The sequence below is a fragment of the Balaenoptera physalus genome, assembly GCF_965194825.1.
Source record: "Balaenoptera physalus genome assembly, chromosome: 8".
Taxonomy (NCBI): Eukaryota; Metazoa; Chordata; class Mammalia; order Artiodactyla; family Balaenopteridae; genus Balaenoptera; species Balaenoptera physalus.
Window position 1 is genome coordinate 119,147,875 of NC_138887.1, and position 23,220 is coordinate 119,171,094.

General features: G+C 53.6%; 1 protein-coding gene across 4 annotated transcripts in view; it reads right to left on the reverse strand.

The window, feature by feature from the left end:
* PRKAG2 (protein kinase AMP-activated non-catalytic subunit gamma 2) overlaps positions 1-23,220 on the reverse strand; it is a 278,947-nt gene that overhangs the window by 120,247 nt on the left and 135,480 nt on the right. The gene's annotated exons all lie outside the window — the stretch shown is intronic.

A 23,220-nucleotide genomic window follows, 5' to 3' on the forward strand; every position in this document is an offset into this window, starting at 1 on the left:
AATGCGGACCTCTCCTCCCAGGCTCCCGTCTCTCCCGCGAGCCCCCCTTTGCCTGCTCTGTCCACACAGCCCCTCCAGGCCTGCAGAGGGTCCCGTGCATCTGCACACCTTCAGGGCTTGCCTTATTATTTCTTTCTGCTTCTTATTTCTTTCTGCTTCTAAAAATTGTGGTTTCGTTTTGTTTAGAAACCTGTATGCCGAGTACATGAATACTTATGAACAGCTGACAAATACGTTAGAACTTTCTGAAAAAGATAATTTGTTGATCAGAACTCTCTAACCTTTCTTAAAGTTATTTTTAATTGTGGTAAAATACACAGAACATAAAATCTACCATCTGAATCCTTTAAGGTGTTCAATGCAGTGGCATTAAATACATTCACATTGTTGTGTAACCATCACTACCACCATCCAGGCTCATAACCTTTTTTTTTTTTTTAATTGGCTGCACCGAACGGCATGCGGGACCTTAGTTCCCCGACCAGAGATGGAACCTGCGCCCCCTGCAGTGGGAATGCGGATTCTTCACCACTTTTTCATCTCCCCAAACTGAAACTCTGTCCCCCTGCTCCCCTCCCTGGGCCTGACACCCACCGTCTACCTTCCGTTTCTGTGAATCTGACTTCTCTAGTCCCTCATACAAGTGGGACCATCCAGTGCTTGTCCTTTCGTGCTGGTTTCTTTCACCGAGCGTAACTCAGGGTTCTTCCATGTCGTCGCAGGGGTCAGAATTTATTCCTTCTTAAGGCTGAATAAGATTCCAGTGCATGGCCAGACCCCAGAGTGCTTTCTTTTCCAATTCCCTCCCAGCTTTGCTATTGCTTTGTTATTGCTCTGCTTCTCCTCCTAGGCCTCCGACGGCCCTTTCCTGTGGTGGCAGCAGCCTCCTCGTAGCCCCACAGCCCGGCTTCCACGCGCCCCTCACGCAGGATGCGAAGGGCCCGGAACAGGGGGTCAGGGTGTGTGACGCACACACCGTCCCTAAAGACCCCGTGGGGAAGTCCCCACTGTCCCTGCTAGTCAGAATCTGCCTGTCTGAACCCACGCGAGGGCTGTCCCTTCTTCCGGGCGCTGGGTGCGTGTGAGGCCATGGTCACAGGACCAGGAACGGGTCAGCAGGCTGGCAGTGGGGGGGAGGCCAGGGAGGCGCCAGACGGTCCTGGCCTCCTGCAGCCAAGCTTCCGACGTGCTAGCTGGGCAGCCCTGCCAAGGTCATGTGACATTTACATGACACCCGGTGAGGCTGCTGCGGTGACATAACGGGGGAGGGAGGGTGGGGGGGTGTGTCCCCCGGGCACGGAGCCTGCCGCTGCGCCCAGCCCGATGGCTCTGTGCTGTGTAAATTAAAGCACCGGCCACCTGTTCTTCCATGTCACGGCTTAACCTGCGCCCTCTGACGTGACCACGGAGTCATGAAGACCGTCCCCTTCGGTGCTCTTCTGCCTCCCTTTCCCCGAGAAAGCCATTTGAGAAAACACCTACCAGCTTCCTGGGGAGGATAAGGCAGATGCCCCAGTGTGAATTACTTGAGCGACTCCCAGCGAGGACAAGCCCTTCCCAGCGGGCGTGGGGTTCAGGCCGTTCTGTGGCTTCGCTCAGGCACGTGTTCACGCGGGGCTCTGAGGGCCAGCGTCGAGCTGGACGCTGTGCGGGGGCCTTCGAAGGCACTGATGGGAAACACAGCCCCTGCCCTCTTGCAACTCATTCTGCAAACACTTCAGTGCAAACTCCAGCTCTATTGCCCACAGGGCTGCTTCTGTGTAAGCTGAGCCTCAGTTTAGCCATCAGTGGAATGGACGAATCAAACTTGAACTCTTGAATGGGATACCTCCGCTGGGAACAGGCTAGCTTAGCTCCCAAAGCGTGCTGAAAGCTGTTCTCTTCATGGTGGTCGGAGCAGAAGCTGCAAGCCCGGGCTCTGGCCTAGCCCTCAGCCCAGCGTGCAGACCTTCAGAGTGGGCCCACAGGGGGGCTTTGGTCCGCTGGACACAGATGGAAACCACAGGCATTGCAGCCGCCAGACTCAACATAGTCGGGGGTTCATCTGGCGGAGGAGGTGGGCCCCAGCCTGTGCACACTCGACGCCAGCTCTTCAGGGGCCGGAGGGCGTGGGCTTGATGCCGGCACCAGGGCCCAGCCTGGCCTGCTAGGGCCAGGGCCTGGCACGCCCCTGAAAGCCCAGGAGTCTGGCCTCATATCAGGGTTTCCTCCCAGCCCCTGCCAGGGCTGCCAGGGGCTCTACAGGCCTTTGTTCTCTTTCAGTCCCCAAATTCCTCCTCCTCCAACCCCCTCCTCTTCCCCTCCCCCTCCTCTCCCTCCTCCCCTCCTCCCTCCCCCTCCTCCCTCCCCCTCCTCCCTCCCCCCTCCTCCTCCTCCCCTGGCTCTTTACCATTCAGAGTGTGGCTCTGACAAGCCTCAGCCACAGCTAATGGTGCTTTCAGAGAAAACTACAGCCCGCCTGGGGCCTTCTCAATGCCACGTGTGGCAACCTGCGGTGTCGGAGGGCAGCAGCGTCCCCCAGCCGGGCTCTGGGACAGCATGATGCCATGGGACCTTATGTGGACGTGGCCAAGTGGCTACTCTGGTGACCTGGGCAGGTGGGGACGCGGGGGGCTTTGGGGGGACAAGGCGAGGCCTTCTTCACTGCTGCGGTCACTGGTCTGCAGGCCGGGCCTCCTGCCAGGCATCATGCAGCTCCGCATGTCATCATTCCTCCTCTGACTCAGAACAAGCATGTCTTTTTCCTGCCTAAATACTGAAAACCATCACCCCCCGTTATGAAAGGTTACAAAAGGCTCCCCCTCAACTGCCCACCCATCAGCATCAAACTTTAAAAAATGCAGGGTCTTAGGTTTTAAACCCCCAGTTGGAAAAGTAGGTTCCAGATCCCGGTGCGGGCAGGGCTGGGACAAACCTCCCTCTCCTTTCAAGTCAGGGAGAAGTGAACACGGCTGGGAGGAAAGGCTGGGCGAAGGGGCAGCCAAAGGGGAAGGGAAGAGGCTGGAGCAGGCCGCTCTGGGCCGAGCTGGCCAGTCCTCTGGCCGCAGAGGGCCCCAGTGCCACCCAGCTCGGTGCCCGGCCGCGGAGCGCCGTGAGCGGCCCATCCAGGGCAGCCTTCTCCAGGCCTGCTGGAGCCCCGGCTGGCTGCCCCCTGCAGGCCCAGCCCCTCCCTCTGGCCCACTTGCTCCAGATTCTTGGTGAGAGAGAAGAAAAAGGCACCTGACCTCGGGGAGCTGCCGGATGGAAGAGGGGCCGTGGGGCAGGCGGTCCATCACATCTGGGTCAGTGGGACCCAAACAAGTCCAGGCACTGCCCCCGCCCCCAACATCAGCAAAGCAAGGACCGGACCCAGGGGACCGGTGAGCCAAGGCAGGTGTCGGGTCCTGACGGATCAGAACCTCAGAGCCACCGAAATAGCACCCAACTGGACCCCCTCTCTGCCTAGCCTTTCCACCTCCGAGACACAAAGGCCCACGGGCACCAGGATAGAGAAGGCGGGGTGCAAAGGGTTGAGGTGAACCCAAGCAAATTCCTGTCTCCGAGAGAGAAAGCCTCCGGATATCTGGAACTTGGCCTCTCCCCTACCCGCCCTGGGCACCCAGAGATGCAGTCTGTGTCCCTGGGAAAACCCACTACTGTGGAAGGTCCTGTAGCCAGTCACACTCTAGTGCAATGACTACCAAGCTTAAATGGTAGAGTTTCAGTTAGAAGGACACAACCTCCAAGTCAGCAGCCTTCCCAGCAACCCTGAGCAGTACCCCTAAACACCCTGATGATGTTTGAGGCCACCCCTTTTTCTCTGACCTTGATCCCCTCCTCTCCCTCGGGCCAAACTGTCCCCCCTTGATAGCTGGGGTGTCAGCTGTGAAAAGCTCACCCTCGTTTTAGGAGGAGACGGCTGAGAAGCCAAATGAACAGTTACCACGAGGGCATATGGCTGCAGTGAAGACCTCTGGGCAGAGGTCCTGCCTGGTGACTAGAGAAAATCCCCCGCGAAGCTTGCTTTCCTCCCTTGGGCGAGGCTGCTGCTGGGGGAGTCCCAGCAGATCTTGGGGAGACTGGCCTGGGTGCTTACAGTCAAGGTTACGGTCTCAGCCCCCTGCTGAGAAAGAGGAGCTAGGGTTACCACGAGGAGTCTGGGGGTGCCTCAGGTGCACTGGGGTTGAGGCGGGGGAGAAACATTTCCCTTTCATTGTCCTGGCAGCCTTTAGCGTGAAGGAGGCCGGTATAAAGAGCTTCCCCCCGTTGCCGCTGGAGATGCTTATTTTTCAGTTAAGACATGGCAAAGGGGCCTTTCAGAGTATTTCTGCTTTGAAATAATCAATCAATGTGATGGTTAAGTATTCACCAGGCACCTACTGCACAGCGAAGTGTTTGGATGGGGATAAAAAGGCACGAGCCAGAGAGCCTGTGCTTGGGATAATGGGACGGGCTGAGGAGACAGAAAGAAATGTACGAGGCCATTAAGCCACAGGGCAAGAATATGATCAAGTATGCATAAATCCTTTTTGGAAAAAGAAAAGGTATTTATAAATAAATGAAAGTAAGATAAGATAAGGAGGCTGGTACACAGCAGAGCAAACACAGCAGTGCTGTAGGCGCGGTGAGGACGTGGCTCTTGGACGAGGCTGGTCTTTGCCAACGATGAGGATTAGATAAATTGGGGGAGGTGGGGGGAGGGAAGCAAGAGGGTGGTGGAGGGGGATAGCGGTCGGCTGCCATCATCTGTCACAAAGTAGTGCCCGCAAACTGCAAAAACAGGAAGCCCCAAAAGGAGATTGCCATGCCTGCCGACAGTTTGCTGCATCCGAGATGCATAAAATAGTCCCATTGATATCTTACAATGCAGTTCGGAGCGATGTGGCCTCTGTCTTAATATTTAGTAGGAAAGAGGTCATTGAATAAGTCATTGCAAAATATTTTCTTTCCCCCAAAGGGGAATGGGAGGGGACTTTTAGCAGCCCTCTCTCTGGCACCCCAATCTTTTAAACTGAGTGAATTAAGCATCGTCTAGGGTAGGCTCAGTGCCGGGTGCTGGAGACAACGGGCAAAAGAGAAGCGGCCCGGTCCTCGTGGAGCTTGGATTTTGAGATCCCAGCTCGGAATGCGGTCTGAGGAGCAGCAGCCTGGCATCGCCCCTCAGAGCGCCGGCTCTTGGCATCCTCATCGGCCAGGGATTAGTCGGGCCCCTTCCCCTCGCCCAGCCCTCGGGGGCTGCTGCCCGGGGAAGAAGCCTCACTGGAGCCAGCAGGTGACACCCGCTGGAGCGGTCGCTGGGCCAAGGGTGGCTCTGAACCGAAATGCAGAATTATCCAAATTCTCCCTCCAGAGTCTGCAGCTGGGCTGCCCGGGAGCCGCTCACTAGCCACGGGTGGATGTTTACATTTAAAATTAAATAAAGTCAACTGTTCAGATCGTCATTGCTGCTACGGGTTGAACTGTGTCCCCCAAAAGGATATGCTGACGTTCTAAGCCCCCAAAACCTGTGACTGTGACCTTATGGGGACCCTATGGTCTTTACAGAGATAATCCAGTTAAAATGAGGTCATTAGGCTGGGCCCTAATCCAATATGACTGGTGTCCTTATAGGAAGGGGGAAATCTGAATACAGATACGCAGGGGAGGATGTCATGTGAGGATGGAGGCGGAGATGGGAATGAGGCAGCTGTAAGCCAAGGAACACCAACAACTGCCAGACGCTGGGACACAGGCCTGGAAGATTCTCCCTCAGAGCCTATAATAGGAGCCGACCTTCTGACACCTTGATTTTAGACTTCCAGCCTCCAGAACCATGAGAGACAAATTCCTGTTGCTTTAAGCCACCCGGTTTGTGGTGTTTTGTTACAGCAGCCCCAGGAATAGGTGCGCTGTCCATATTTGCGGCGGCCAGTGGCTACCATATTGGACAGCACAGATATAGAACACTTCCATTTCGCACAAAGTCCTATTGGACAGTGTTGTTCTACAACATGCCTTTGTAATAAGAAAGGCACAATGATTAACAGTTCAATTTTCAGAAAAAGTCAACTTTTGTTGGGTCAGCCCGAGCTCGTCTCCCATATTCCCAATATCCCTGGGTCCCTGTCCTTCAAAAGGGAGGGAGACCACTCCCCCTGCCGCATTGTCAAAGGGAAATCCAAAGGCACTCATTGGCTCTCCTCCCTGACGTGAGAAAGTAGACCTTGACATTTCAGCCAGAGTCTTCATCAATGCTGACAGGGGACAGGCTGGGGTGCAGGTCCACCCTGAACCCGAGAACCAGATCCACACAACAAGCCCATTCCTGAAGGCTCGCCAGTTGTGTTCCCATCTGCTCGTCTAACTTATCTCTTCTATAGGTTTGATTTCTCTCCTCATCTGCTAGTAAGCCCATCAAGGGCACGCCATATCCACTCTGTGCACAGACAAATGCAACTCTGAACTTTAACAATCACCTGCTAATAACTTAGTCCTCAGGATGGAGCATTTACAGTCCCAAGAACCCCAAGTTAAAATATCTAAATTATTGGATAAGACAGTATAGCATGAATTAATTATGATCATGTGAAGGGTGAGCGATGTGATTGGGGGAGTGGGATGATGGTAAGGAGGGGAGGACCAGAGACCAGAGGTATCCTGGGAGGGCCTCAAGTCCAGGACTGCAGATGAGCCCCCAAGGCCAGAAGCTGGAGGTTACAGCCGGAGAACTGGAACAAAGTAAAGTGGATGTCCAGCTGCCAATGGCACAGTTTTGCCTCCAAGCATCCTTACACGTCCTTGGCACCACTCATTTCTCCCTGGACCTGTTTTCTCCCTCCAGTGAAGCATGCACCAGTTTGCCCAAAGAGAAAGGGAACCCCGGGCAGAAAGACCCCCGCCCACCCTGCCCTCCCTTCCAGTCTCTCACAATCGCTGAGAGAAGCTCATCCTTCTTTAATGCCATTTCAAGTTCTTTGACTCACTCATCAGTGGGTACCAGAGGCACAGAAGGGAAAGGGAAAAAGTGGCTCTTCTCTGCCATGATGAATAACCCTCTGCAGCTGCTCTAAGCAAGAAAATCTGTTTGCAGAACTCCCCCGCTGCTTTTCCGGTGTGTTTCCAACTTATTTTATCAACGGGCAAATAAATCAGTGTTCTCAACCCGCTAGCATCTCTGGTCTGGACAGCTGCAATTCTGCTCCCAGCTCCGGCCCCAGGAGTTGACGGCTCCCCGACTCTCCTCCGTCTGTATTATCGATGAAATGAACTCGATAGCGTTCCTCCTCTCATATCATCTTGCTGCTCGTGGTTTTAAAAAACGTTTTAGGGACTTCCCTGGTGGTGCAGTGGTTAAGAATCCACCTGCCAATGCAGGGGACACAAGTTCGAGCCCTGGTCCCAGAAGATCCCACATGCCGTGGAGCAACTAAGCCCGTGCGCCACACCTACTGAGCCTGCGCTCTAGAGTCCGCGTGCCACAACTACTGAGCCTGCGTGCTCCAACTACTGAAGCCCGCGCACCTAGAGGCCATGCTCTGGAACAAGAGAAGCCACCGCAATGAGAAGCCCGCGCACCACAACGAAGAGTAGCCCCCGCTCGCCGCAACTAGAGAAAGCCCACGTGCAGCAACGAAGACCCAACACAGCCAAAAATAAATAAATAAAAACATTTTATTGGAGCATAATGCAGAAAAATGTACCAATCTTGAGTGTACGACTGGATGAATTTGCACAAAGTGAGTGCATCCGTGGAAGCAGCTCCCAGTTAAGGAACAGAATGGTACGAGGTCCCAGAAGCCCCTTGGAGGCACCACCCACCGCTGAAGATAATTATGATTCTAACATCATATACGAGTCTTGCCTGTTTTGTGTTTTATATTCTTTTACATCAGGCTCCTCTTGCTCGTATTATTTGTGAGGTTTACCATACTTGCTGCACGTGGCTGTAGACTGTTTATTCACGTTGCTACAGAACGTTCCATCGTGTGCGCTTACTGCAGTGTATTTACGATTTCGACTGCTGTGGGCATCTGGGGAGTTTCTCCATTGGGACTATTACAAATGATGCCATCTGAACATTCATACACGTGTTCACAAAAGGCATGCACGCCTTCTCTGGGGGGTGGTGCTTGCCTTTATTTGAGGTTTGTATTCAGCACAAAAATCTCACAGGAGAGGAAAACAGGGGAGGACCCTAGCATTGGAGCATTTGAGGAACCTCTGCATTGTTCTGGGCTACACATCTCATCTAAGGGAGCCCAGCACCATGTGTGAGGGAGGTATTTATCCCTCTGTATCCAGGGATGCCAAGGCTTGGGGGGTGGGGTGGGGAGGGACGTTACTGGTCAGAAAAGCACAGTAGGAGTAAGGCCGGGGAGTGGTGGGCACCAGATTTTGAACCCAAGTCTGACCAACCCCCAAACCTAGGACTCAGCAGACACAGCATGTCCAGTTAGTACTCAACAGTCCTACCCCCGGCAGCCTCAGCAACAGGAAACAAAGAGCCCTGAGCTGAACGAGGGTTTTTTTTTTTCGAGTATCAGATACTATCTACCGTAAGATACACCGCTGAATTGACCAGCCACATGCCAGACTCATTTCTAACGATGGGCAGGTCAATGAGAATTTCTCAAGGTTCTGATAAAACGTAAAGGCAACTGGGATGTACTTTCAGCTGCCCGAGCAGAGGCCCGGGCGCCTGAAATACAGGATGAGATGTTCTCTTATGAAGCTGCTGGTATCAGAGTCCGAGCAGGGTGTCAGGTTTCCTTCTCGTTCCTGCTGATAAGAGAAGGGCCCAGATGATTGCGTTTGTTCCCTTTTCTCAGTCTGGTCATAAAACACACACACACACACACACACACACACACACACACACATACACACACAGACACACACGTACAAGAATCAGAAGTTAATCCTGCTGGTAAAGTTGGTTGTCGAGCACGAAGCCCCAAACAGGATTAGTCCAGCGGCCTGAACACAGAGCACCATCCCCTGCCAACGCCGTCCGTCACACAGCGCCGGCCCTGGGGACCGGCAGGTGCATTCCCGCTGCAGCCCAGCTGTCCTGACAGACACTCCTCAGGGAGACAGGCAGTGAGGGGGCTGGGTCGGTACACACGGGTACCTAATACCATGTTATGAATGCACGAAAGATTGCTTTGCGGCTTTATCGTGCTGCGCTGTGATCTCCCTGGGTGAGGCCGTGTCTCTCTGTCCGGCAGGGACGGAGGGGGAAGTTGTCCATGACTCCTAAGCTCAGCCGATCTGGGAGCCTGACTTAGGAGGCACGTGTCCCCGTCAGGCCAGCTCTTGATTTGCTTTCTTACGTAAGGGGACATGGCACAAGGCTGTGCCCAGGCAGCTGAGCAGCTGCAGGCCCAGGAAGGGAAACCGGGACTTTTCAGAGAGAAGGGGGTGTGAGAGTCAGTGCAGTCAGTTTTCACAAGGGCCCAGAAAGAAGATAATCCTATGGTCGAAAAGATCAGCTCCCTGAGATCCTCCTGGAGCTTCTAAGGAGCTGGGTGAATTTCCGTCTCTGTCTGAGTGCCCAGGCTCTGGGGCCCATCCCGGGTTAAAGCAAGAGCCGCAGGTCTGCCTGTTCTCCTGGGGCATGCTCTAAGTCGGCTTCAGACCCACAGGGGTCTCAGGGACAGGGCTGGCCTCCAATGCCACCTCCCCTATTGCCTCTTTACTGGACAGCCGCACACACCAGCTTAGGGTTGTGCCCCCTGGCTCCCAAGATCAGGGTCACTGAAGGTAGGACTTCAGGCTTGGAGCCTGGGTCTCCTCAGTCCTGCGGATCAGGGTAAAGATGAAACAAGGTCCGTGGAACTGCCTTGCCAGGCAGGTCAGAGACAGATGGCATCTTGCCTTGGAGTGAAAGGTGCAATACCAAACCATTTAGCCAGTGTCAGTGTGACCCGGGGCTGCAGCTCCTCATCAGAGGGAAAACCAGCCCAAATGGGTTTGGATCAGACAAGGGGAGCCCCTGCTCACAGGCAGCTTCAACCACCAAGCCGTGTCAAAGGCCCCATTTCTCCAAGCCAGTTAAGGCCTTCCCAATGACGCCCAGGGACACAACTGACAGAGCAAACTACAAACCACTGAAAACGACCTATGCCATCAGTAGGGGACCAGGGACAGGGTGTGACTTAGCCATCTCCCCGGCAGTCACACCCTGGGCCCCCTACCTTCCTGCAGCCCCAGCCGTGAGGGCGGGTTGTGATGCCACGGTGTGCCTGGTGCAGCCGGGGTCCTTGGGCCTGTGCGGCGCATTTGTCTTGCCACAAGGCTGTCACCTGGCCTGTCCCAGCTGGTGTCCCGGCTGCAGTGTATGAGAGGGGCCCCGGGGACGCTGGAGGGAAGCTGCCTGCGGGAGACCCAGGCCAGTGCAGGCTGAGCCCCGGCCACCCACAGTGGTGTTGCGGAGGCACGCAAGGAAGGTTCACGAGAGCGTGCGGGGGGGGGATGCCGCCTGGATGATCAGGGCTGCCTATCCTAGAAAGACGCGATTAGAATGCTTTACTCGAAGGGCAAGCATCGGTTCTTTTGAAAACTCACTGATGAGAAAGCGCATATTCCCCGGCCCTTGTATTAAGTGGCTATTCTGTATCAGGCATTGTTTGGGGCGATCTACAAACAGTAGCTGATTTAATCTCACCACACCCCTTGAGGGAGGCTCTGTGGCCCCTGAGAGATGAGGAAGCAAGGTACCGGGAGATCACATGACTTTCCCGAGGCACCAAGCTGGTGAGAGTCAGAGCTGCGGTGAACCCATGCCGTCTGGCCCCAGAGTCCGGGCTCTGAGCCACTGGTCTCTCTGCCTCTTGGCCCCGGGGCACCAAAGGAGAAACCAAGGCTCCCTCGTGGGAGGGAATGAGTAGTTAGAGGTGAGGGAGCCGGGAAACCTGTTCACGGCCCTGGACCTGGAAGTCAGGCTCCCCCCTTGCCCTGCCTTTAACCAGTGAGATCCTCCAAATGTCCCCTTCACTAGCGCCCCCAGGCCATGAAACAGGTCCTGAAAGGGTCAGAGCATGAGGGACATGTCCCCATGAGGGACACTGATAAACTGTAAAGGTGAGTCCAGGAGGACACCAAGGGGAAAACGGGGGCCAGAGTGTGCGCAACAGCCAGCGATCTGCTTCGCTAAGACGCACCCCGGAAGGCAAACTGGTTTTATAAGGTCATTGGCTGAAGTCTTCCCCACTTGCTTCCAAGATATGCGTTCACAAGAAAGATGCAAACCTGCTTGGCCGGAGTGTCAGCTGTGGCAGCGACAGCAGCTTAAGCCAATGTCCCTGCAGGCTGCCTCCAGAACATGCTCTGGCCGTTGTTTACACTGCTCAGACCTGAGCCTGAGGCCACCGTGGTTCCCTTGGCTTCTGGGCCAGGACTGCAAGGTGCAGGGCGCTTGAATACACCCCCCAGAGGTGTCTACCTACAGGGAGGATGCGGCTGTCAGGCCCAGCCCTGCCTCTGCCTCAGGACACACGAACAAGGTCCCTGCCACCTGCAGCCGCCCCAGGAGCTCCAGCCCTGCAAGCACTCCGTTTCACCAGGCAAAACTCAGGGAGGGACCAAGGGTTGTTCACTCACCCAGAACGCTGAGCGTCGGTCAGAGGACAAGCTCACGCACCTGGGTAACGACAGGGTCATATCCCTGAAACCCAGCCCCCCTCTCTCAGACTCTTCCCAGGCTGGAGGGGCTTTGTCCGGGGAGTAACAGCAATGTCTGCTCGACCCTGATGGGGCCAATCCTTGGGGGTCGTCAGTAGGCATCGTGGGGCAGCGTAGCGGGGGTACTGCTGCTGCCACATTTCCAGGGTCCCTCATCCTGACCAGCGGCTGGAGAAGCCCCCGCTGGTCTGCGGGACCATTGAGTGACCTTCTGAGAAACTCACTCATGCGGCCCCTGCTCGCGTGCCAGCCTCCCAAGGATCCCCAAGGCTGGAGGAGGTGGAGGGTGGATGGGGCCGTTGCCTCGGTGGGGAGAGCAGCGGAAACGCAAAGGCCAAATGCTCTCCGCTCGGTGGGGATGCTGAGAGGTGAACACGCACAGCCCTGGGCACCCCCACCCAACCCCGCCAGCCTGCGCCCTGGGAGCCCGAGCGCTGGGTCGGGCCCTGGAAGAGGTTCCCCAGCCCCCGCGGTGGGAAACGCAGGGCACACAGAGGACCGAGCGCCCGACCAGGAGCCAGGTTAGACAAGGCCAGCCAGTGACCCGGGCCCAGGGCAACACAGGGCTCCAGGCGGGCCGGCCAGGGGCCAATGCAGAGCCCAGGCTCAGGGCAGCAGTGGCCCAAGGGCACGGGTCATATTAAGCAAGAAAACTCTCACCACACCCTAAAAGGGTGGGGTAAGGGCATGGAGGAACAATGTACAGAGCCTCGACCTTGGCAAGGCCCCGCAAACACACCCTGGGACATGACTCCGGCCATCACCTGTCACACAGCACGGCGCTGCCTCCACTGTAAAGTTGGGATACCACAGTAGGAAGAGATGGAGTTATTTACTCCAGGTCACTGGGCTGAGCTGGACTTGAACCCAGGACTACCTGGCTCCAGAACTCAGATTGCTTTTCCGCTCACGCTGTCCATGTAGCCGACTACTGTCCAATATGGTGAAGGGAAAGTAGGATGGATGTTCTTCTTCTTCTTTTTTTTTTAAGAGACAGGCCTAATTAACGAGCTCAGAATTCTAGTAACTACTGGCATCTAGGCTCACCTTCAGCAAAACTGTTCCGTGAGGTGCTCCGTTGCCTCTGTGTCCTCCTACCACAATCTGAGGCCTGCCTGCCTCTAAGGAGAGCCAAGGAAATAGAGATGGGAGAATATAAATACTTTCCAAGGGGCATAAATGTTTTAATTCTATAATCATCTCTTTTTAGCAGGGGAGTGCCTTTGTAATGACAGATTTTAAGTTACTGAGTCAGCCAGGTGAGGAAGCCAGGCCAGGTGTAGTATCACAGGTATCACCTTTCCACCTCACCACAGAGTCAGTGAGCAGACACTCTTCCCATTGAACGTATTTCCCTCTTTTTACACCAATATTATCCAGGAGATGCTGGCAGTGAGCAGAAGAGAGGTGAAATGTCTGACTACCATGGCCAATTCTACAGGGAAATTGAGCATGAAAAAGTCACTGGAGGGGCTTCCCTGGTGGCGCAGTGGTTGAGAGTCTGCCTGCCAATGCAGGGGACACGGGTTCGAGCCCTGGTCTGGGAAGATCCCACATGCCGCGGAGCAACTAGGCCTGTGAGCCACAATTACTGAGCCTGCGCGTCTGGAGCCTGTGCTCCGCAACAAGGGAGGCCACGATAATGAGAGGCCCGCGCACCGCGATGAAGAGTGGTCCCCACTTGCCGCAACTAGAGAAAGCCCTCGCACAGAAACGAAGACCCAACACAGCCATAAATAAATAAATAAATAAATAAAGAATCCTGGTCAAAAAAAAAAAGTCACTGGACAAGTACAGGAGAGCAATAGCTTGGAACCGCATCTACAGGACATTCTCAGTGATGCCAGTAACTCAAACTCCCCGGGAGTCAAGAGGGCGACGTGGCCACCCAGTGAGCCAGCGGAGCCTTGGGCACCAACTAAACCCAGCACCCCACAGGAGATCTGCAAACAGCACTTCTCTGCTCTGATCCGAGCCCAGCAGGCAAGTGACACTCAGTTCTGGGCCCCGGGGACCAGGACATGTGACACTGAGTGCATGCGTGGGTGACTCGACGGCTGCTTCCCATTTCAGAAGGGCTTTCAGGAGGAAAAGCATTTACCTTGGGGCCCCAAAGAGCAGTCAAGAGTCTAGAAGGATGAACCAAAGCCAGAGAGCAAAAATGACAATGACATTTTAACATCAATTTCCCAGTTAGTAATTACTGAGCACATCAGTATACGCACTGAAGAAAATATGTGCGCTAATATTCAACGGCTAACATATTTAAACACTTTAAGACTATTCACTTAATTCCCAAAACCGAGGTGGTTATTCTAACCTCCATTTTATAGATAATCCAACTGAGGGATAGGAAAGGTAACCTGCGGATATTTAATAAATCTTTGCCGAATGAACGAGTTACCCATCACTAGAAATGTTTAAACAGAAATCGAGGACTACTTGTTAGTGTGCCTGAGAGGAGATGAAAACATCAGATGCACTTTTCATGAGAGCCACTGGCCTGTCTGTGGATTCTCGTCTACACTCTAGAAATCCGCATACCCAAGGACTCTTCCTCACCTCAGCCTGGCGGTGACCCAGTGAACGTGGGACACAGGTCAAGTGTTGGTGGCGTGAGAGCCACTGGTTGGGTTTGGCCCCCTCACCCCAGAAGCCCTACCTTCCCTGAGGGGACCCAGGGCTGGTGGCAGCCTTGAGACTTCCTGGTGCTGTCTCCTGGGGTGACGTTCTCCCCGACCCACGGGCTGGGCTGCCTCTCAGGTGACGGGCAGCTGGGGAGATCCAGTGTCAGGGTTGCACTGGCCATGGGGACCGGGCCTTCCTCTGAAGCCTGCCTGTCACATGCTGTAACAGGACTCCTCAGCCTCACATGTCCCCTGGCACCCCCCACTGCTCTGCCAGCTCTGCCATGAATGAACAAGAATGGGATCTGTCTGTTCCAATCAGACAAATGTTAAGGATGTTGGTCACAATATTATTTACAACAGAAAAAATGAAATAATTGAAACTTACTATAAAAGGACTTCAAAGATGTTATTACTGATGTATATAATAAAATATTATGTCACATTTAAAATTATGTAAATTTATGTGTTTGATATGGAACATGCTCATAATATGTGTTAAGAGAAAAAAAGAAGTTACAGAAAACTGTATGGGGTATCTCTACTTTCGTAAAAATAAGTGTATTTATTTATAGTGTTTAACATATATGATATATAGATATGCGATCTGTTAGACAATTATAACTACATTAAATATATTAGAGGCAAATGAATAGAATTAAAATAGTCATCTCTGTATTTACAGGTGATTTAAAAAATTATTTTCCTTTTGCTCTTACCTGTATTTATCTTTTTCAAAAATAAATATGAATACTTGCATAGTGAAAATTAAAATTAAAAAAAAAAAAAAAAAAGGAATGGGATCTCTCTCCCCATTCCTGCCAGTGATGCAAATGGCTTCTTCTGGTCTGCTGGGAGAAAGTCCCCATTCCCCCCATGAACCAACCCTAGGGCTGGTGGGTGGGAGGTGCCCGCTGGCCTGACTCAGGAGAGGTTCCCAGGGCTGCCGGCTGCAGGAGGGGAGCCCGGGGAAATTTAGGCTCCTGTCACCAAAAATGGGACTTGATGGTGAGCATCTACAACTAGGGCCAACCACACGCTCAGCTGGGGTCCAACTGCCAACAGAAGGTGTGACAAGGTTCTCCTACCTCAATCTGTATCTTTTGTGGAGGTTTACATACAGCTTGATGATTCAGAGAAGAAAAATGCTCTACCCTGCAAATTCGTTCCACTTGCATTTACATTTTCCATCACTCGTTTGGGTACAGGGTATTTTCAGCAGATTCCCAGCATCCAAAGCAAACTGTATTTATGGGGTGTCCTTGCGTTCAGGCCACGGGGGAGGGGGAGCAAGCTGCTTTGGGTCTTCCCTCTACAAACACTCTCCGCCCTGCTGAATGGACCTTCCTTTGGAGCGGAAGACGTTTCCAATTTCTCCTTTCTGTGGCCGGATATTTAAATCAAGGCAGGATAACAAAATATGTTGAACCCGGAGAAGGAAGACTCAAGTGCAAAAATCCCAGAAGGACTGGGGGTGGGGTGTCAGTGAAGAAAGAGTTCTGAATCTGACATTTCAGAAACCAGATAGGCTAGTTTGCAAATCTACATGCCCTAAACTGTCTTCTGGGAGTGGAGAGAATTGCGGACTTTGTTGTCTTTTGCTCTGATCCCTCCCTTACAAGGCAGCCTTGATCCTTTAATTCTGGTCTCTCAGGACACACCTCTGGCTTGCAAGCCAGGCTGTGAATTAGCAGTTTTTTAAAGGACGCGTTGCCAGGTCTCTTGCATGTGTGCAGTGCAGTTTTTTTTTTTACTTTTTGGTATGAAAATTTAAACACATTGACAAGTAGAACAGAATCATGACATTCCACTTTCCCATCACCCACTGTCAACAACTACCAACTCATGAAGACGGTATGTAAGTGTCGTCACTCCAACACCTGCATTGGAATCACTTAGAAGTCTTGTCAAAAATGCAAACTCCTGGGCTTCCCTGGTGGCGCAGTGGTTGAGAATCTGCCTGCCAATGCAGGGGACACGGGTTCGGGCCCTGGTCTGGGAGGGTCCCACGTGCCGCGGAGCAACTGGGCCCGTGAGCCACAACTACTGAGCCTGCGCGTCTGGAGTCTGTGCTCCGCAACAAGAGAGGCCGCAATAGTGAGAGGCCCGCACACCGCGATGAGGAGTGGCCCCCGCTCGCCGCAACTAGAGAAAGCCCTCGCACAGAAACGAAGACCCAACACAGCCAAAAATAAATAAATAAATAAAATTAAAAAAAAAAAAAAAAGCAAACTCCTGGGACTTCCCTGGTGGCGTGGTGGTTAAGAATCCGCCTGCAATGCAGGGGACACGGGTTCAAGCTCTGGTCCGGGAAGATCCCACATGCCACAGAGCAACGAAACCCGTGTGCCACAACTACTAAGCCCACGTGCCACAACTACTGAAGCCCACGCGCCTAGAGCCCGTGCTCCACAAGAGAAGCCACCGCAATGAGAAGCCTGTGCACCGCAAGGAAGAGTAGCCCCCGCTCGCTGCAACTAGAGAAAGCCTGCGCGCAGCAACGAAGACACAATGCAGCCAAAAATAAATAAATAAATACATAAATAAATTTATTTATTAAAAAAAATGCAAACTCCTGGACCCCACCCCAGACCAAGTATATCATAATTTAGGGGGTCAAGTTCAAGAATCTGTACTTTTCCCCATCCATCCCCTAGAGGATTCTCATTGACAGAGAACGGTTTACTGGTGTGGGTAGAGAATCCTGGCCTTGGGTCCCTGCTCTGCCATTTACTAGCTGAGTAACTCGAACAAGTCTCTTTTTTCTCAGCTCATGTCTCCATCTGAATATAGATATTAGAGTGGCGTTGTGAGGAGTAAAGAAGACAGTGTAAGAAAAGTGCCAGACACACAGTAAATGCTCACTAAACACCCAATGTTGTTATTAACATTCTTCGCTTATGTTTGGCTTCCAAGCGCCAAGGAAAATGGACACGAAGACGAAGATGGAGATTTTGCAAGGGCTTCCAAGGGAGAGCTTCATCCAAATCCATGAGCCCAGCCACCTCTTGGGGCCAAGGCAGAGCCGTATGCATGTCTGTTTAGGGCCATTGACCAACAGAGAAACAAACAACACACAAGCCAGGTTGATATTAACCCCCAGGGGTCAGACATGACACTAAACCCACGGTTCCCTTGTCCTTTAACTCAGAGATCGAAGGAAGATACGTGTGGAAGCGTTTACTGTTAGATGTTGAGTACGTTTGCCAAGGGAATGGATAGAGACCTTCATCTGGTAAGAATGACGTGTCATTCCAGCCCCCTTTGTGCGCCGGGGCGTTCATTAGAGAAGCAGGGGGCTGGGCAGAGGAAGCCCACCTGGTCCAGATGGGGACCGAACCCACCAGCCCTGGTCTCATCAGCTCAGGGCTCACACCACCAGAGCCCACCAAGCACAACCTGAATACAGCCCAGTTCTGCGCGTAACAGGTGCATAATAATCACTTAACAAAGGCAGATGGGGGGCATGTTTCCCATTATGCTGATGTGGAAACTGAGGCTTAGGCATAACCGAGACTATAATGTAACTCCACAGAAATTCATTTTGCAAGGCATAGAGATTAATAAAATTCTATCAGTTAGTGGTCTGAATTCCTCTAAGGAAAACAGTTTCTAAACACTTCAGAAAACATGTAGATCTGAGGCAAGCAACTGACTCAAAGATGTGCACTTCTATGGGGCAGGTGAGGGCACATACTGAGCCGGGTGGGGTTCGGGGTGTGGGGAGGGACAGTGGTTACACCTTTAGCCTCTGTAACCTTTTCTAGAAATAAGTGTTGGCAGTAAGCAAGTGCAGCAGTGACTTGCCCCGTAAGAATCTGGGGAAATAAAAGAAGGAACGAGGTTGCCCTTATAAAGTTAAGTTTTGAAAAACATAAAAGAAGACATCATTAACCATTGATGAGAGTTACCCAAGAGACTGTGATTATTACGGCTTAAGAATTTGGGAGCACCTGTAACTCCACTCAGAGTGACCTGAGTCACCTGCAGGGAGACAGAAATAATAGTTGACTCTAATTTAATAAGAAGAAACTTTTTGGAGAAACTCCAAGAGAAGAGAATGGTGGGAAAACGGTCATCCAAGGGCACAAAGCAGGGAGCTACAAACACCCTTCCACACACGGTCTATGGGAAGGGTGGCCGGGCTTCGGCCCCGCTCCAGATCATCCTTGCAATCCCCCTGCAGCCGTTGGACTGGTTCCCTGTGTCGCCCAGCTGGTAGAGTGTTGGTGTTCGTATGCTGGTCCACACACGTGCCCATTATCTGTGCCACGGAGATGAGAAAACCTTAGCTCTGGATCGTTTTTATGAACCAAGAAATAGATCTGTTCTTGGTGTGCTGAAAATAGTGGGGTTTTTTTTTTTAGCTAATCACCCATCCTGAGACTTGGTGACTTACCAAGAAGTATTACCACATGGGCGATGTCTCCTGGCAGCTGGTCTCAACCTTTCCGGAGACCTCCCTCAAGTCCACTGCCCTGATGTTGGGAGGGCTTTGTCAGTTCTTTTGCCCACCCAGCATCTGTCAAATCTTCGCTATGCTTGGTCTCTAGAATGGGAGAGGGGCTCAAAAACTCACTTTCCCAGCCCCCCAGGGGCTGCGATGACAAGCCCCCATGGGACCTAGACTGATGGGTGGACGTCCTGGGCCAGACTCAGCACCTGCTGCACAGAAGTGGGTGCAAAGCAGGATCCCCTGGTTTCCAGAGATGGCTGTCTTCGTCTGCTTGGGCTGCCACGACACAACGCCACAGACTGCGTGGAGTAAACAACAGAAATTTATTTTCCCGCTTCCCTGAGGCTGGAAAGTCCAAGATCAAGGTACCAACATGGTCAAGTTCTGCTGAGAGAAGTCTCTCTCTCTTCCTCTTGTTAGAAGGCCACCAATCCTATGGGATTAGGTTTCCATGCTCTGACCTGATTTAACCTGAATTATCTCCTAAGAGCCTTATCTTCAAATACAGTTACATTAAAGGTTAGAGCTTCAACATATGAATTTGGGGGGGGGGGGCGGGACACAATTCAGTCCATAGCAGTGCAGAAGTCCTGCTGGTATGTCCAGGGCCTGGCACGGGGCCATGGTGTCCACATCCAGCGCTGTGTGGGAGTTCAGTGTCCCTGCTCTGGACTTTGGGCACTTCTTGGGAACACCTAGCCTGGTTCTCTGCATCCTGGGGATTCTGTGAGCTACTCAATACCCTTTAATACATTTTGGGGGGTCCACTTAAACAAGCTAGAACTCATTTCTAGGCCTGTGGCTAGGAGCTCCAAATGACACCAGGCCCAATGGGACCCCCCCCCCCTTTCCATGGAGTCCAAGGCTGACTTCCCAGTGGGATTTTCCAGTTCTCACTCACCAGATCTGAGGGCGGGCTGGCACTCCCCCCGCCCCTCCCCCACCCCTTTCTGTTTAAGAACTTGCATCCTCTCTCTTTTCTGCATCAGCCTCTTGAGTCTGAAAGGGCTGCCTGTTGCCCTCTGCCTTCGCAGCTCAGAGCTCCGAGCCTGCCAGGTGACCAGGGGTTTCTCATCCACAGCGGATTCCTGCTCTCTCCCTCAACAACTAGGCCCGGAGGCCCTATTAAGCATAAGGCCCTGAAACTTGGGAAACGGAGGGTATGGAGGGAGGTGCCTGAAATGTCGCCCCTGCCCACGGTTGCCCAGAGACCACGTGTACCTTCTGCGGAGCTAAGCAATGCAAGCAGCGTCAGTGCCAGACGGCAAAGCTCCCCAGCCCGGAGAGAACTCTGCACCCCGTCCCCAGGCTCGGCCGGGCCCAGCTCCTTGCACGAGCTGCCACGTTGGGCAGGAAGATGCACCGCTCAGGCCTCCTGCTGGAGCGCACACCCCTCGCTCCCCTCCACACCGAGGCCGTGTTCCTCCAGCCCCGGCTGCCCCCAGCCATGGCCACGGCCACGACTGGTGTGGAGCGAGGGCAGGCCTGACCCTGCGGGATGGGACGTGGGACTTGAAGCAGCAATGCCCATCTACCTGGCCGGAGCCTCCTCTGAAATGGGCAGCTGTCTGGGGCTCTCACTACCCATCCTCCCGTCCCCTCGGGCCCCAGCGTCAGACCTGCGTCCAGCCCAGGGCTCTCCCTGCCCGCTCCCGCTTCCTCCCTTTACCCTTCCTGGGAGGTCACTCAGCGCTGAATTCCACCCTGACATCTGCTCCTCACAGCACGCCAAGCCTCCACTTCCTACCCGGGTCCTGTTATTGTTCAAGCCTGTCTGAGTTAGGCTTTCCGTTGCTTGTAGCCCACGAGCGCCCTAAGTAGGAGATCCTATCTAATAGACCGACACCACGGGCCTTCCGGAGTGAGTCGACGGTGCTAGCTGAGGACTCTGGTCTGCAAGCAACTAAAGCTTTGTGTGTGTTCTTTCTGCTGTTTGCGGAAAACAATGTTCTTAAAATAGGTAACTCAGAACAGACCTTGACACCCTGAAGTCACACATTCAGAGTGTCTGCTTTTAAAACAAAGTTCTGGGGCTTCCCTGGTGGCGCAGTGGTTGAGAATCCGCCTGCCAATGCAGGGGAAACGGGTTCGAGCCCTGGTCTGGGAAGATCCCACGTGCCGCGGAGCAACTAGGCCCGTGAGCCACAATTACTGAGCCTGCGCGTCTGGAGCCTGTGCTCCGCAACAAGAGAGGCCGCGATAATGAAAGGCCCGCGCACCGCGATGAAGAGTGGCCCCCGCTTGACGCAACTAGAGAAAGCCCTCGCACAGAAACAAAGACCCAACACAGCCATAAATAAATAAATAAACCCAAAGTTAAAAAAAAAAAAAAAAAAAAAAACAAAGTTCTGGGGCTTCCCTGGTGGCGCAGTGGTTAAGAATCCGCCTGCCAATGCAGGGGACATGGGTTCGAGCCCTGGTCCGGGAAGATCCCACATGCCGCGGAGCAACTAAGCCCGTGCGCCACAGCTACTGAGCCTGTGCTCTAGAGCCTGCGAGCCACAACCACTGAGCCCAAGTGCCACAATTACTGAAGCCCATGTGCCTAGAGCCCGTGCTCCGCAACAAGAGAAGCCACCGCAATGAGAAGCCCGCGCACCGCAATGAAGAGTAGCCCCGGCTCGCCGCAACTAGAGAAAGCCCGCGCACAGCAACGAAGACCCAACACAGCCAAGAATAAATAAATAAAATAAATAAATTTATAAAAAAAAAAAACAAAACAAAGTTCTGTCAAGCTCTAGAAGATGTGCACTGGTAAGAAAGGTCCAGGAACCCAGTCCAGAGGGGGACAAAGGTGACAGAGACTGGCAGAGAAGGGCAGAGGGAGATAGAGGGGGCCCCAACACTGTCTCTCCTGGTGAGGCAGGGCTTGTGGACCCAGGGCTCACCCCCCAGCCACCTGTGATTCCAGGGCACCTGTAGTGGACAGTCCCCCATGTGGACAGGGCCCCCCGAAGCCACCAGTCCCCATTCAGTCCACAGCTGAGCCCAGCCCTGAAGCACAGAGGTGTTAACACCCCCAGGGGTGATCTTCAGCCGGCCTGGGCCCACCTGGTAACCTTGGTAATACACTTACGCGGCCCCTCCCTCTTCCTCCTCCCTCCCTGCTTGCTGGGGTCACCTTCCGAATTAAAAGCCTGCCTCAAGTCTTGGTCCCTGTTTTCCAGAGTAAGAGAAGTGGTATCTGGTTTTTATTGTTCTCGGCACAGGATCCAGTCATTAAAGGAACACAACTGGAAACGCACCACACCGGGCACGCGAACTGGGTGGAGAACACACAGCCTAAGAGCATCTGGAAGATGCCCAGGTCGTTAAAGTGTTCGGGCAGGGGTGGCAGCCTAGGCGGGCATGTGTCCCTGTGTGCCCACAGAACGGGGCCCTCGCCACCCCCGGGTCTGCCCTTTCCCAGTCCCCTTCCCGGGCTTCCTGCCCCCCACCCCCACCGCCGTCCCCGCTGGGCACAGTAGTGGAGCCCTAGACGCTGCCCTGTCCCGCCTGCAGAGCTGCCATCTCTCGGACTGGCCCGCTCCCCTCTCCACGGCTCAGAAATGCCCCCTTCCTGCCCCCTCATCTCTTTCAGGATCTGCTTTCCATTTAGGACTGAGCTCCAACCGAAGAAAGGGCCGGCACCAGAGGCCAGCAGAGAGATGCTGTGTGGCCATGTGGCTGGGGGTGACCTTGGACCTGTTTCCCGAGAGCACGCCCTTCCGTCCGGGGACCCAGGGTGACCGCCAGCTCCCGCAGGAGCGGTGCTGCCACCGTGCTGCATGCTCCACGTCCCGTTGGCTGCTGGCACTGTGACCATGGGGGGGGCATCCAGAACCTTCTGCCCTGGTGGCCTGAGCACAGCAGGGTGGGCGTCTCTAAGCTCCAAGTACAAGTGGAGTTTGTCCGGGGTGAACAGATGTGGAGTATTCACCACCACGGGCCGGTGCTCCCTCACACATCTATAAGCAACTGTGTTTCAATTGCTCTCGTAGATGTTGTCTGGCCCAACCTTTCCCCTGTGGCTCCTGTCCCCCTGGTCTCCACGGCAACCCTGTACAAACACCACACACACCTCGGCTCTGAATTCTTCCCCTCCTCTGCCAACCAGCCTGTGCCCTTCAAGGCCCAGCTCACGGGCCACCTCCTCCTTGCAGCCTCCCTTGACTACTCCTTCCCAGCTGTTGCCCTCGCAGAATTCCTCAAGCGCTGGCTGGAGCACTTGGTGAGGAGCTGGCTGCTGTGTCCTGTATGTTAATATTACCTACGTTGCAAAATCCTGCTGGCACATCTCCTACGGTTAGGCCTAGTGCCTGAAGCACAGCAAGCTTTTAATACCTAATTTTATTAGTTGGTTATCTCTTGTATCCCCCAGATTCTGATATAACCAATGTGGACTCAGATCTGACCAAGACAGCAGAGCAAAGATGTCTCCCCCTCACTTCGCTGCCGTATAATACTCTGGTTTCCCTGGCGCCCTTCCTCCCGTGGAGCTAAGTTCAGGGGACATTA